A 16,919-nucleotide genomic window follows, 5' to 3' on the forward strand; every position below is an offset into this window, starting at 1 on the left:
TCTGAATATGGGCCGCTGGTGCCTTGGGCCTGAAGTAAAAAAATATGAATCCTTGAAAATATGAAAGATTTCTGTTTTTAAGAAGTCATGAAAATGATGCACCAAAGTTGCAGCTGGTAATGTGCTTCAGCCTCAAACTATTATCTCCAAGAAATGCGTCCAAAAAAAGAGGAGATAGAAAAGCCTTCCAGGAATCTGATATGAAATACAGCTTAATAAATGGTCTGAAGAGCTCACTCACACCTGTCTAGCTCTAACAGTGTTTGGAAGGGAATATTTTGCTGGAGGGACTGACAGGTGGGCTAAGAGTGTCTCTCTGTACGTCTCCATCCTGTCAAGAAAGCGTGAGGATATATAGAGCCAGAGGAACTCCTACAGCAACATTATATGTTAAACAAACACTTTGCACTCTACTTTGCAGTTCATTAAATGAGTGGCCTCAAAGGTGAAGTAAATTTTAACCCAATGGCAAACTCCAAAATTACAAGCTCTATACCTTAATATGCTTTGCAGGGTCCTTGAGACAGACGCAGACATAATTCAACAGTAACCTTGGTGACCGGCAGCACACTTGCTGCATAAGCACAATAGTCTCACTTTCAACAATATACCTGTGCAGACTTCAAAATGTTGAAAGCCTTTCACAAGCTGATTGATCGAAAACATCGGTTCTCTTGTTAGCGTTACACCAAAATGTCATTGGATGCAAATTCAGTGCAGCTCAGGGACAGTGGCAAAGTTGCAGAGTTGGCGTTAAAGCTTGGCAGACCCTGCAGCAGGCTGACTGCTGTGAATTGATGCACACTGCAGAATCATTTACAATCCCTTTGGTCTGCATAGATCACTCACTGACTTACCAGAAAGATCCACAGTATTTCAACACAACAATGCTTTATTGACATTTTCGCAACTTTCACACATACTTATGTGTGAGACCTGCATTGCTGAAAGCTGATTAGAGGTCGTTTATCTCATCTGAAACGATGCATAAAGAAAAGGTCTCATCTCAAAGAAACCTCTCACATTAGGTGAATATACATTTTACTTTCATATCAAATTTTCACCTATTTATAATCAGACAGACAGCGACGGTTTCAGCAGCAGAAACATAAACGTAATGTGGCCCAAACTTAACTTCCGGTAGGCCTCCGCAAAGAATTAAAAACTGTTAAGTAGTTTTAACATAATTTATTGTAATTAGTATACAATATAAAATATGAACAAATCAATATTAATATTACTTATAATATAACAATTTAGTTTATACTTAACTTAACCAAGTATAATTATATATACTTAACCAGGGTGTGTCCGACGAAACCGTCTATATCGGTCTGGCTAGTGTTTAATAATAGAACTATTTATATTTGATCTAATTTGTGTTAATATTAATGAATATTCTTATTTTATTGTATAATAATTGTACCAAATAAACGTTAATTAACTTAATTTTATTAAATGAACAATTTGTTGAGTGGGTCCTGTAGTTTTGTCACATTAAAAGAAACCGTATGGGACATTGACATCTAGTGATTGAGCTTGGTATAGCAGTCTAAATTCTAAATATTGGAGAGGCAAGTTTAGCCAAGTAACGGTTGGTTTCTTTAGCTTGTTATCAGAAATAATCTATAGGCACTCTATTATTTGCGAACATGTACCAGAAGTTAAAGGCAGCCCATGAGCGCGCGTATGCCCACTAACATTTGTTTGTGTTGTTGCTTTGAAACAGTCTATACAAAACTTGGGTGTGTCATTTTTCCCTTTCTTTTATACCAAAAAAGCATTGGTTGTCAGAGCAATCTGACATATGGCGCAGAAGCACATCAGGTGCACACCCAAGTTCGAGACCTCGATTGAGGTCCTTTTCTAGACCTGTAACTTTCCTATTACTTCCTGCTGTTCTCCACAATACTCTCAAACACAGGCTAAAAAAAAGCCTAACACCACACTCAATGTCGGTCTTCACACACGCCACCAGATTGTCACAGGAAAGAAATGGACTTGATCTGTATCTTGTACACACTGTCATACAGAGTTCTCATGTAGGATTAACTAAAGGTATTTACTGCGATATGAAAAGCAAACACTGATCCAATTTCAGCTTCCTTACAATGTGGTTCTTGTCAAGACCATTCAGCTGCACAAAGTACTTGAGAAAGGAAGAGAAAGAGAGCAAAGCAGTTTGTCAAACTCAAAGGTTACGTCTCACTGGAGGTCAATTCCACATTTCCCATGATACCCATCTGCCATGTCCACTCATCAAAAACAGACACAAAGCAAAACACCTGTAGACCCATTCAGAACATCTGAAGTAACGTGAGGATTTACGAATAGGAAGCAAAAGCGTCTTTAAAAAAATGGCAGGTTATCAGACAAATGATCGTGACATCACACAAATGAGTGACAGCGTCTTTGAGCTCTCTAGATAAGAAGCATTTAATTCTGTTCACGATCAGGTTTAACAAATGGTTAAGCGTTTTGTAATGTTATTGTTATTGAAAGGTATGAAAGATTTCATCTATGAAAAATAAATCACTTAAAAATAAACACTTGGGTCGGAGCCGACAGCCTCATGGCAGTTCTCCGACACACAGTAGAGGTGTTAACCACCATGCAAATGCGTAGGGCTCGGCAAGCTTGGGGGGCCCCTAGTGTCCACAAGCGGTTAAATCATTTGATGATTGCATTTAATGACGATCGGCCTGTGTGCGCTGCACCAGAATAAGTCAAATGCACCTAATAACAGACAGGTCTGAATCAGTTGTAAAACCAATCAAAACTTCAAATTCAGCTAGGGGGTGGGGTTACCCGTGCTTTGACGCTCAGCCAGAGGCGTGCAATCGTCCGTTCATTACATATTGCTAACATTTACAGGGAAAACATTCTTCATGTGGAGTCCTTCAAATAAAGTATGCAGTGCTGGAGAAAAGTTTAGGCTGAAATAGAGTAAAGTGACACAGCGGAATGTCAACATGTGATTTTTAAGATGTCTTAAAATTATTGCTGTTTGATATTGTGAATTATACTTTGCTGTTATCAGATGCGTCTACCATCTAGCAATGAATGCGGTTTCGTTTACAATTGCCTGTTTCTAAAGCAGTTTGTGAAACCAGTTTGTGAAATTTGTGAAAATCTAGTGTTGTGGTTGCGAATTGCAACCAATGGCTCACTCCACCGCTCACCCCTCCCTTTCAAAGCACTACGGTGGCTGACACAGAACTAAGATGTCGTCACGTTTTCACTTCTTTGCTGAAGGAGATAACGTATTTACAAAATTCACTCTGTAGAGCAGTTTGTCCGTTTAGGGCTACTGTAGAAACAACATGGGGAATTCCATGTAAGGGGACCCTCGGTGAATGTAGATAGAAATAGCTCATTCTAAGGTAATAAAAACATAACGCTTCATTATGTAAGGTCTTTATACACCTCTGAACATATAGTTATGTATATTATATTGCATTTCTGTCAATAGATCCTCCTTAATATCACACATTGCACCTTTAAACGCACCATGTGTTCCCTAAGAAACAAACCCACAACCTTTGCGTTGCCAATACAATGCTCTTTCTCTTTCAAATTTGATCAGTGCCTTGAACAAATGCAAACGTAATGATAGCAGTTGCAGTGCATTGATGTTTCAATATGCCACAGCACGCTGAAAACACGCTGAAATAAAATGGCTTGCCTATCATCAACCATGTTGCCATATTCATTCACAATGAACACTGAAGTGTGAATAAATGTCAAGCATGTAGGTCAAACAAGAAATGAAAATCTTCATGGATGCTAATACAACAACTGAAAACACAATTACCTCTCCAGACTAGAGCAATAATCTGATGCTGTAAAAGCCTCAGCGCACAGTAAGACCGTTCGAGGGTTCTTCTACATACTGTCACAGCATACTGAGAGAAGAAGCCTTTAATATTTAAACATCAATGCTTCCATCTCAAATAATTACAACCCTAAAATATTTATATTCAAGTGGCTTTTAGAAGCCCCGGCTTTTTGTGAGAGGAAAATTGAAGCGACAACCGCATTTCACAAGTGGGCGGTGTGGAGCGCCACAGCGAACGTGTGAATTGTTCTTCTTGGAAACATTTCCGCAGCACAAAAGGTCTAATGTTGTACTTCTTCCACCAATCTCTCTCTCTAATGATCCATCATGTGTCGCATTAACATCATCAAGGCTTTTAAATGGCCAAATTATCACCTCTAAAACTTGAAATGACTAAAAAAATGTATAATTCACACAACCTTATTAACATCAAATAAAAATCACTTCTTATAATTCAAGTTTCATTAAATACGAGCACAAAAACAAAATTGGCAGATGAATGTTATATTAAATCTTCCTGAACACTGATTTACACCTGCTTGATTTTCCACACACAAAAAAACTAAGTACATTAAAAATCTCTTTCGCAAGTACCCACACATCAAGCTAAAAATTAACAACATTAAGTTGCATATTCCATACAAACAACTTGCTGCAAAAAGACAAATATTAAGCAAATAAACCGCTCAACATATCTAATAATGATATTTTGATACCATAAACGAGAGATATTAATAAAATGATTCTCTTCTGTGCTGCATAGCTGTTTGTTTGTTTCTATAAAACATGCCTCAAAGACTCCCATCTTCCCCAAAGCGCAAACTGCTTAAAGTGCTTGTTGCTCTGCATGTCAACAAGAGAAGAGATCCTAAAGACAGGACTACAAGCGGAGCTCTGATAAATGCGTGCAGCGGTCACATCATTACATCCCAGGCAAGACTTACCACGAGAAACCCAAATCAATCTTGTTATCTGTATGCCATGAGGAGGTCATCTCTCTCCTACTGCATTCATCAGGACGTTTGGCGGTGTAGGAGAGATCTCCTGCCTGGATTTACACATTCATACATCAACAGCAGACGACCACTGGACTCGACGTGTGGGTGGAACTTTATAAATGTTGGATATAGAAGATCAGATGCGTGTTTAATTACACGCTTGCTTTAAAGTGCTTTGAGGACTTTGCTTTGAGCCACTGGCCTATTGCTTTAACTGCCTGATGACATATTTGTCCTGGTGGTGAAACAGAGTTGAATTGGGATCTCTCTAGTCTATTGGGACTAGAAAATTACTTCCTTTTTTGTTGTGTACAAGAAACACCAAAATCAGGATACAACAGCATTTTATAAAATATACAACTCACAGTAGCTACTTCAAACAACAAGTATTGGCAAAACTTGTAGGTCTACATGGCGTTGAATATTCCTTTTAGAATAAATAAATTGCATTTGTCATTCATTAATAATCCTGTTATAATTTGCTGCTTTATGCACTAGCAGAGAGCATTATCAGAAGACTACTGTACATATAAAAAACTAAATTCCTTTTTATTTCATTTAAATAATTTACAAGCCAACTGATTAATTTCCAAGAGGGAATTTCATTTAAATGCTTTGCTTAATTGTAATATTTGTCAAGTCTGATGATTTTGTAAAAGTCAATTCATGCAGCTAAATATGTTGAGCTACGCAGAGCAAAACAAAACACTCTTCAGAAAAAAGGGAAATCCAAACCGATTCACAAGCTTTGACACAACTTGTTATCAGAGTCCCTGCTCATTGATTAGATAATGAACATCCGGCTAAACCAGTCCTTCATTTGGACACACAACAGCCATGCTTGCTCATTAATCACCCAAAAGGACAAGAGAAAAGAACATTCATCTGGTGGAGAAGACTTTTCAGTTAGGAAAGGACCCAGCATGATTGAGAGCTAAGCGGTGCCATGTACTTCAGCATGTGTCTATCCATCCATCGGCACCTCCACGGCCGGACAAGACGCACCAGCTATAGCCCAGCAGTTTAAACTGGCCTCTGGATTGACAGCTCCAATTGAATCGTTGGCAGGCAGAGTGGAAGTTGCTTTTTTCCCTTCCTCCGTGACACTCAATTAGGTCGAGCTTTCTAAAAAGTTGTGTGATGGCTAGAGACCAGGTAATGTTTCACATTCCAGTGATAAAAAAGAAACTGCTAAAATTGAACCAACACCACAAAAGTAAATATTTGTGGGTCTTATGTTATAAATCTGTTCACTTAAGGCATTACAGGTCCAATTTTGTTTAAACAAAAATGGCATAAAAATAATTCACACATTTTCAGTCAAAGTGAAAATAGCAAGCAAGATCTTGAAAGTGTGATTAACGGTTTAAGATCCAACTAACATCCTTTCACGTTCACGCTGATTTTGCTACACGCTAAACATTCAGAGATGTACAGTATGTGAAATGATTCTGGTTTAATTGAATTTAAATGTACATGACAGGTGATGATGGATGACAAACAGACAAAAAAGCTCAATTTTACAGTCTATTTATGTGTGGTGAGACACGTGTGTAAAAAACAAAGCTTTTACATTATAGTAAAAACGCCTTGAAGTCAGTACTTGCTGAGGAGGTCTAAGGAAGAATATTGTGGCCAAAACTCAAACTCAGTTAATATTAGATTATATTTGCTCTAAGGTTCTCATGCCCAGAAGCAATCCCTACTGGGAGCACATTACTAAAAAGCGTATTTTTCATGCACAGACATCATCTCCAGTAGGAAAACATTGTCTCTTCTAAAGAATACAAAGAATTTACATCAACAAAAGACAGTTTCATTTGTTGTGTATTTTTAAGCAATTTGTTGTCGTAAAGCATTGATATATTTTAAGATCATTGTTTTCATTTTGCTTTCTGTGCATCACAATAGTGTCACTGAAGAAACAGCCGCTCTGTTTTAAGCAAAGCAGAATAAAGTCAATATTGCAATGCAATCATTTTTACACCAATTAGTTTTAGCCCTTAAATCAGATTAATTATATAACATATACATCTATACACACACACACACACACACACACACACATATCCTCGCTATAAAAACAAAACTGAATTCATCCTGTCTACTCCAAAAGCAAAAGACCCTATTTTAATGATTTTATAACTAAAGGGGAAAATATACGCTTCATTTGATTCCTTTCCTGAGTATTTAAAAACATCTAATTAAGCAAGCATCACTTTCATCCAAATAAATTGAAGTAATCACTCTCGAATGGAAACAACAAGGCAAAATGTAACTTTCAAACAACAAACTCTTATGTCCAGGTTTTTTACCTCGCACCAAACTATATTATTACAGTGCAATGAAAAATTCATGCATGACAGCACCCATTTTTAAGATCTGTGATGCTTCCTACTGTTTTAGTGATAAACATCTTGTTCCTTGAGCGAAAAACCTGCTTCTCAAGGTAAGCACCAAGATGAGGCAGCTTAAGAGAGAAAGCAAAGGATATTTTTAGGTTTTTAATAAGGACTAGTTCAGTTTAATGAGAATAAGAACATTGATATGATTAAATCAGCATACTTGCATGATAAAAGTTTTAAAGAAAAATCTTTAAAACAACTAGGTCTGTCAAATGATTAATCGTGATAATTGCATCCAGAATAAAAGTTTATTCTGTGCATAGTAATTTTGTATTTATAAAAACATACACATAAGCTACATGCATAACTTTATATAAAAAATATAAACATTTACATATAATTTAAATTATTGGTAAATATCAATAAATACATTTATGTGTTTATAAATACAAAATTAATATGCACAGTACACAGACATATTATGTAAAGACAAACATTTATTCTGGATGCGAGTAATCCTTTGACAGCCCTAAAAATAACACATAATTGTGAGAATTTTGCAAACATCTTCAATTTCTCTAGAGCATAAGCACCAATAAGGGGCATTCTCACAAAGCACCTTAATATAATCACAGAAAATGTGTCAAATACAGGATTTTAAGCAAACCTCATAACCAATACAACACCATTAGGATTGAGGGGTGAGATGAGAAAGTCTTTCATCTTCTTTAAGTCTCATGCTTATAATCATTTCTGTCATTGAAGAGACTTATTACGTCAGAGGTCTTATTTTCAAAGTGTTGAATGTTTACTGCGCGAGCCGCTTCATCCATGATGGCGTTTGAGGCGCCCTTTCCATCAAAGTCTCTGTAATTCCCTCTGTTTGTTTAAATGTGAGAACATAGGCTTCAGCTCAACTTTGATTATGAATGGATCCTCATGTCTGACACTCTGTTTGTTCAATACGGACACAATTAACTCAACATGATTACTGGGTGGTGACTGCGGCCAATTTTTTTAAACTGAACATGATGCAAGCCTTTGAATCATAACTGGGAAGTTGCAGCTTGCATGTCTGGGGAACTACTGTATTTACACTTGAGGCAACAAACTCAACAATTGCACTCAGACACAGAGTCCAATCATTCAGAATGTTTTAATATATCTATGTACTTTCTAAAGTTTATTAAACACAGTATAGAGAGAGGGAATCATTGGCGAGAAAGAAGAACAATGGAATCGAGATAAGATGCTGGAGGCCGGATTTGAACCTGCATCTCTACATGAGCACCACAGCTCTGGCTTTGGTGTTTCGGAGATCCAAAGTTTTCAACATGTCTACCACTGGAACACTTAGCAAGTCCACTTAACAAACAAAAAGCTTTTAGTGCTATACTAGAGCTTAGCGTTCTCAGTATGTCAAAGAAATGCAGCAAGCGCAGACATCTTCTCACTTTCAAAAAGGCTCACTTGTAACAGCACCTGATGGACGTCATCTTTATTAAAATGGTCTCTCAAAGCACACAGGGTTTTTCCTGCATAGAGAAATTGGAGGCGGCCGCCTCTGTCAAATGTCGTGCAGCCTCAGGCTCTCGCCAAAATTATGTTGTGAGTCCTCACAAGAAATGCTGCGTGCATTTAAAGGGAACCCGGTGTATAGAGAGATGTATGGCTTAATGCGTTGTATAGCCTTACACTACTAGCATTTGTCGTTAGAAACACAAAATATTTTCAGTTCTTAAAAAAACCCCTAAGGGGCTGTGTCCACCGAGGCGCATTTACGCGGCTGAAAACGGCAGGAGCTTGGCTGAAAACACCCGCTGCAGGCACAGCGTTCTGCCCAAAGTTGAGCATTTTTCAACTCAGGGCGCTCGGTCGAACGCCGGCGCTGAGCGTGAAAAAAACACATAGCACCAGCGCAGAAAAAAACTGTCAGCTGATGGCTTTTTTTTAAAGCGTGGCATTTCCATAGGAAACAATTGAAAAAAACATGCCGGCCGCAGACGTTAACGCCTCGGTGGACACAGCCTCTAAATGTAATACTCTTTTTAACCTAAGGAGGCCGCCATGTTCTTTTTCGATGATGTAAACTGGTTGCACTCACAGCTAGGCAGCCAAACTAAACACCAACACACTAATCAGTTCTTCAGTAAATTTAAGGTTCTGTAGGATAATATATACTGTATATATATATATATATATATATATATATATATGTGTGTGTAACAATGTTCACAGCAAGGAAGAAGGAGGAGGGAACCGGCGAACATTGAACAACAAAACTTTAATAAAATAAACAAAAAACAAAACGAAAGTAAAATGCCGGCCACTCCCTCACGGTCGACTGCCGGTCACACATAATAAAACATAACGTAAAGTCCAGGCCTGGTTCTCTCTCGTCCTTTACTGTTGTCGCTCCTCCTTTTATATAATGCTAAAAGAAGAAAGAAAATAAAGACGCTATTTGGTGTATTTTCCTACATTTTAATATTGTTTGTCAGAAACAACACAAACATGCATATTAATAACCAAAACCATTTCGAATTTATCATATACATGATGTTTTAACCATTATACAATGCATTTAATCCAGATTTTGACTTTTTGATGTTGATTTATCAACATTAGTAGCCTAACGTTATTGTCTTCTCTCCCTCGGTCATTAGCTGACGGGGGCTAATATTCACGTGTGCTCTAATACAGAATAAATAACCAAACCGCAAGCGTTATTATTGTGTTTATCAGTATATTCTCATAATGTATAAAGTATACGATTATGGTGGATGCTGATGTCTTAAATGTCACAAAGGCGGTAGTTTAAAGCTATGATTTAATGCACGCTCACCTTGAACAGACGTCTAATACTGAACGCGTTCTTCTTTTATGGCTTGCAGGCTGGCTTGTGTCAAGAGGACATACCGCCACCTGCTGTCCCTGCGTGTTTGTATATCTGATCTTATGGTTTACATGTCATATTTTACTATATGGAAAACGTGTGTGCTTCGCTGTTGCGAAGGAGAACAGGTTTAGGTCGCAACCATTTGACATCACGGATTCTGACGCAAAAAAATGGCGGCCAAGTAAAAATATTTTTTCAAAGTTTATGAATACTGTGACAGTTACACTGTTTTTTTATTTCACAATTATAAAGTCAATTCCATTGTTCATATATTAAGCCATACATTGCTCTATACCCAGGGATCCTTTTAACAGACTGTCATTTGTAACTGCAGTTGCGACATTACGCCACAGCTGTTTCGTTATCAGCACACTGAGGCGCTAAAAGGAGTTGCAGAACAAGAGCTAGCTGTGTTTCACGGCTGTTTGTTTTGCATCAAAGTACGTTTAATTTCTTGAAATTTACTAAATTAACATGACGTACATCATTGTAATGTCTTTAGCTGTGCAGTTGGATCGTTGAATCAGCGTATACTGTACACAGCGAGTTCGCCAGTATGAACGCACATTGTGTTTAGAACGACTCAAACACGAATGACTCATTTGAACCGATTCATTTAAACTATTGAACTTTTCAGTCACTAGCGAATGAGATCCTTGAATCATTTAAAATGAACCACAGAGAATGCAAGATGTGAATGAGCTTTGCTCATTTTGAAAGACTGGTTAATTCAGTTGGCTATTGTGGGCTGAAAAGTTAATTGAAATGATAAAAAGCTTTATTTGATAAAAAAACATTTCTGTTTGGTTGAATAAAAGTAATGTTTTATATAACTTAATAATTGTCATTTTTATCTCATTTTATTACAATTTTTAATATGTCAAACTCAAAGTCACTTTGGTTAAGCCACTTAAAGGTACGGTAGGCCTACGTGTGTGTGTACAAGATCAGGATGGCACCACCTCCGCCTCATTTTGAGCCAGGAAAAACCATGGCACACACACAAAAGTGCAAAAGTGAGCTACATCAGGCGATGCCCTCAACCAGACATCCCTTAGTATAAACATTTTCAACTAGGCAATTGATTTCAGACAGTGTCTGTGGAAACGATTCAGAATGCCATAAGACTCGATCCTAGCCTGATTTATAGAATCGAGGAAGATGAAGATTGACACATTTTCTTCTAGCGCCAGCTATCCAGAACGCCATCAAAAGGGAAATGTGCAGGCAGCATATGTTTTTATTAGCCGAGATGGATTAATGCACCGGCTAATACGGCTTCAATATACTGGGAGAATGGAGATTGTTGACTAGTAAAATCTGTTCTCTGCTTCGGACAGACGAGAGTTTACAAACAATAATTTAAATGACTTTCTCTGAGAACATTCTGCCAAACTAAAACCCATCCCACCAGCTGTCCAGCTGTCTGACAGAATCACACTGATGTCCTGCCTTAACGGATGGCATGTATCTGACAAATAGATATGTATATATTCTCTATGCCAGGCTGAAAAATTATTTGCCAAGCCGAGAAGAGCCTTTCTTAATTTTGCATCAGCCATCCATTTCTGACAGTAAGCAGGCGAACAACATTTTTTTGTGTATTGCAGCAAAGAATTGCTCTCTATAAAACAGGCAAAAAGTCTAGAATCTCCAAAATCCGAGGAAATTTATGCAGACTACACGCCAGCATTAAATGAACAAAGCCCGTCTTTCCTCCACTTACCAGTGATCAACTGAACACAACCGCTCCCCAGTTTCAATTAAAATGCCCAATTAAACGCAAGCTGGGCAGACTAATGTTGTTAAGTAATCTGAGTTCACAAAGCTGTCCGATTTATTATTGTTCTCTATATCCTGTGCACATTTTAATTTCTCCGGTTATAGCCGCAATTAAAATGCTGCTGCATTGTTTACCATGGCAGAAACTCTCATTTGAAGTTTGGGTATTAATGGAGTGAAAACGACAAACATTCAGCTATTACCTTTTCACAGAATGAACAAAATATTTAATATTTTTATATCTAACTTATTTATAGTGTTCTTTTATATATAATCTCAATTGAATAATGGGTAAACATTAAGCGATATAGTGTAGATCTATTCAAAAGCTTATTCTTCCCAAAGCATGATGAGGTGGTCATTAAAAGCTGTTTTTACAAATGTCTCACCAATATAATTTCAACTATAAGCCATACAGTATATCACAGGATAATAAGTAGGGGTGGGAATCGTTTGGTCCCTCACGAATCGATTCGTATAGTGTCACGATTATATTTAGAATCGATTCTTGACGTAATAATTAGCATATTTAAGATGTCATCGCGTCACGTTTGCGCTCAGAGTCAGACTAGTGTTGGTACTTTGGCTTCTACTCTTAGAACTCTCACATATTGCATTTTAATGCAACGGAGTGCCTGTAAAGCCATTCTCGTTGACGTATTCTGCTGTCAGACATTAAAATAAGTACATAATGGTAATTAAATGTGACTCATTAGTGCTGTATGTTAAAGAGTAACTATTACAATGTCCTTAAAATTATATTTCATGCAGTGTGTAATGTTGCTGTGTGTGAATGTAAGCAGTCTGCCAAGTTGTAAAGCCGAAAGTGAACGAATAACAAAGTTATTGGCTTGGGGAAAAAAAGGAGTCGACTCTGAATCACGCGAACGAGTCATCGGTCATTCTAATTTCAGCTCCGGGTCGGATTTGCGTCACTCCGTGTAATGCCCGCCTACATTCCATTTGCAAAACTGCACACGGTAGACCAATCACAGCAGACTGGACCATCTGACCAAGCAGATCAGAGTGGGCTGACAGAAAGGAGGGGATTAGACAGATGAATCGCCGAACGAATCATTTGAGAGTCAGTCAAGAAGTAAGGTAACAATAACTGCCTATTATTAGAAAATGAAAGTGTTTTACACAGAGTCTGTACGTAAACTTGTTGTTGGACACTCCATAAACCAAAGTAGGACCTTAAAAAAAATCACAAAATATTTCCTCTTTAAACGACAGTCACTTCCACGCATTGCCACATCGTATAACAAAATCATCATACACATACATCAAAAGAGCGGACATTTTACCAATATTAGCGTATTAGTCCTGTGCCGAGCACCCATCGCGTCCGTCTGGCTAACAAACTGTACATTTTACAGCATACCGGTCAACACTCCCGTTTTTCAATACTAAATTAAGATGATACCTTGCAGGAATACCATTCATGGATTCATGGCCCTGTGAGCTGCAGTCTCTTAGATTTACATTTGAGAATTTGACATGAAAATTAATTTTCATTAAATTAAAATGTTAGATATAAAGTAATTAAAAGATTTATAACAGAGGGATGGGATGCCCTATTTGCCCTGCACAACCAACCAGCCCCCCCAAACTCCACTATTTGTGAATCGATTCGAATCGCTAGCAGATTGAATCGATATTCATTGTGAATCCATTTTTTCTCCCACCCCTAATAATTAGTTATGATCCTTCAGTCTGACGCGAGATGATCCACGAGTGCTGCTGATATATTATCACAACAGGACGCTTTAATGTTTTGTTCCACCACAGCAACACAATATAATGACACTATGACAATTTATCGATTGTCCCAGCAGACGCAGGTAATCGCACTCTCTCTCTCTCTCTCTCTGGCTCTCACACACATCTTTTGTTACCTGAGTAACTTACAGAAACAGCCAAAGCCTTCAGTCATTCATTCTATTGTGATGTTTGCAATCACAGATCCTGAATCCATGATTCAAGAAAATAGTTCCATACGTGAGAAGGTTTACGAAACACTCCTTAAGGAGAACCAATTTATTACATTGTGTTATGCTGTTATTAGTGATACAAATATGTATTATACATAGTAGTATAAGTACTGTTGTTTTACTTCTATGCCGCTCTAAATAGCCTGTTAAAGTCCTTATTTTGTTTGACTAGAGGAGAACCTTGAGAAAGTGCTGTCAGATCACGTTGCATCAACTTTATATTTGTGAAAATATAAAAGTATGAATCTAAACGTTATAGGCAGACTAAACGCAAATTAAAGGGGTGATATGACACGGCTAAAACGCATATTATCGTTTGTTTTAGATGTAATGCAATGTGTATTTTCCACATACCATGCATGTTTGTATCTCCTCTTTGCTCCGCCTCTCTGAAAAGCTTATCGCTCTGAAAAGCGAGGTGTGCTATGATTGGCCAGTTAACCAGTGCATAGTGATTGGTCGAATACTGCAAGCGTGTGACTGAAATGTAACGCCTCTTACCATATTTGGAACATCAGGTTCCAAAACAATTGTACTGACAGGTACGCCCACCTTACTTGCGAATACATTTGGGCGGTCTTAATCAAATCATACCACGAACTGATGTAGATTTGTGGGGGTGTGGTTACACGAGGCGTTTCAGGCAGGTCTGGGTGAGCATTCGGTTTTAGATAGAATGCATCTTTTGTTCAGACACTTTAATATTTGCAATTTTACGTGTCTAATACATGCATGGGCAACTTACAGTATAACACACCAAAGACACAGAAAAACACATATTCGCGCCATATGACCCCTTTAACACATTCGGTCTAGTGTGAACCAACACAGTGCAGCTACATCACTGCACTTATTTTGTAGCTGTCATGACAATCAGCAAACATCTTGTTTTTTGTCACCTGCGCCTGAGAATCAACTCTCAGAATTTCTTAAGTTAATTCCCACAATTCCCGCGTAAATATATTTCCCATTCAAATATACTGTATGTGCATCAATACTAAAAAGTCTTTAACGTTGGAAGACGACAACTGATATATTGGCCAACATACTTTTTTCTGAGCCTGGAACAAAAAGCAAAAGGTGGACAACTGCTTTTATTTAAAAACATTGACTGCAGAAAACAGGGTGACTTAGTTCTTTTTTTCCGAAAGTCATGTACCAAGCCTACTTTACACTAGTTAAATATTCTTTAACTTTTCTGGTATGTTTATTTAATAAACAAATTAAAGATGTTCCCAGAAGTGTTCTCAATAGCCACAAATCTAACAGGTCTTCAGACAAAAAGCATTCAAACAGCAATCTGCGTCAAACAGTATGCTTTTGTTCATATAATTTACACATTCATAAATATCGACATACTGTACCTATCAACAATGTTTTGATAATAGCAGTAAGTGAATGATCACGACAAATAGACAGTACTGTACTGGTATTTAACTGTAAGCAGTGTGCACCTGATGTGGTTCAATCAAAGGAAATGATTCATAATTTATCGGCTTTAATATATCGGCTTGATTTTATTATCTGGTCAATTCCGATAATATTAAAAATGACCGTTTATTGGCCGATACTGATATGGCCAATAATACACAGTCCATCTCTAGTCAATTAATAAAAGTCTGTCAACGCACCTCCTCTGTTTTGTTTGCAGTTGTAAAGACCAGATCAGACAAACTAATCTGTCGCTTCACTGATTTTTTTTATGGTTGTCCCAGACAAGCACACAAGCATAATGTCAAGCCCTGCCTTGAACATGCACAAAGGCACTAACCAAAATATCATTTTAGACTTCAGTCAACTGCACATATTTCCTCTGCACATTTAACCAAACATACAAGTCTGCAATCTGAATTATTAATTGTATTTAAAATATGGCATTTGATAATCAGACAAAAATATTAATCTATTAAATGATTGGAATCTGTAAGAACCAGTACATTGAAATGTGTGCTTGTGCTGCTAAACAAAGACAATAACGAGGCAGCAAAGCTAACACCCCACATCAAAGACCCTCATGTGCCGTCTGCTGGGAAACTCCTGACACACATTATATTTACATGAGTTATAAATATGATGCAAGGAGAGAAACTCAACAGCATGAATACAATCCCGAGAAAATTTTTCTAAGGATGACAGCCTATCGCAAGAAAGCACATTTACTGCCATTTGGCAGGTCTGGAAAAAACTGAGACGCCTCCACTGAGAGTACAGCAATCTTGGCAGGAGCTCACAGAAAATTTGCTTTTGATTTCCTGACCCACAGCCGCCCCATGACCTCCTCACTTTTCCAGCCGCCCTTTAATTTCAGTCTGAGGGTGGAAATGACCTGCGACTTCAGCATGCGTGCCATCAAGCGCTCCAAGCCCAGACTCTCCAAACCATCAGCTTTGACGCCCACTCTTCTACACACCTTAAAAAAAAACTCATCTCATGACAGCTAACATCTAGATCGCTTTACCTCTCCAGTCATCCAACATCATCTTAATGCACCTTCCCGTTTACTCAAACTGTGAGCTACAGATATATTTCTGTAACCCAGAATAACCCCCCCAAGAACCTCTAAAAACAAGGACATCAGGGTAACCGCCCTCTCCTATGGAATGGAAATAAACAATACATTTCTCTCTGATGTCAGGATCCTTTGGAAGCCTCACCAAAGAGGCTCTTTATTGTTCTTATATTGCAATCTTATAGTGACTGTAAACAACTTTTTCAGAACCACTCGCTCTTCACAAATGAACACTGAACTGACACGTTATTTGTGTCTATCCAGGGCTCTAGACTGCGACCAAAATTATCATTTTTTGATAACGTGCGAGGTAAAATTCCACACAGTCGCATTGGTGTGAGTGCGTAATGTTTAGGTTGTTTTGGTATATAGCTGGCAAATGGATCCTTTTAAGTTAACCCTTTGATGCGCACAATCACACTGGTGTGATTATCATTAGATCATTCAGCGCTTTAGATGGCACTGAGCCAGAGAGAGATGTACTCAGCGCTTGCCACATATTGCAACTATGCAGTACTTTCAACAACATGTTTATTTTAGGCTTCAGACATTTA

General features: G+C 37.9%; 1 protein-coding gene across 1 annotated transcript in view; it reads right to left on the reverse strand.

Moving 5' to 3' along the window:
- prim2 (DNA primase subunit 2) overlaps window positions 1-16,919 on the reverse strand; it is a 60,521-nt gene that overhangs the window by 40,367 nt on the left and 3,235 nt on the right. The window lies entirely within an intron of this gene.

This window comes from Triplophysa rosa, linkage group LG9 (genome assembly GCF_024868665.1).
Source record: "Triplophysa rosa linkage group LG9, Trosa_1v2, whole genome shotgun sequence".
NCBI lineage: Eukaryota > Metazoa > Chordata > Actinopteri > Cypriniformes > Nemacheilidae > Triplophysa > Triplophysa rosa.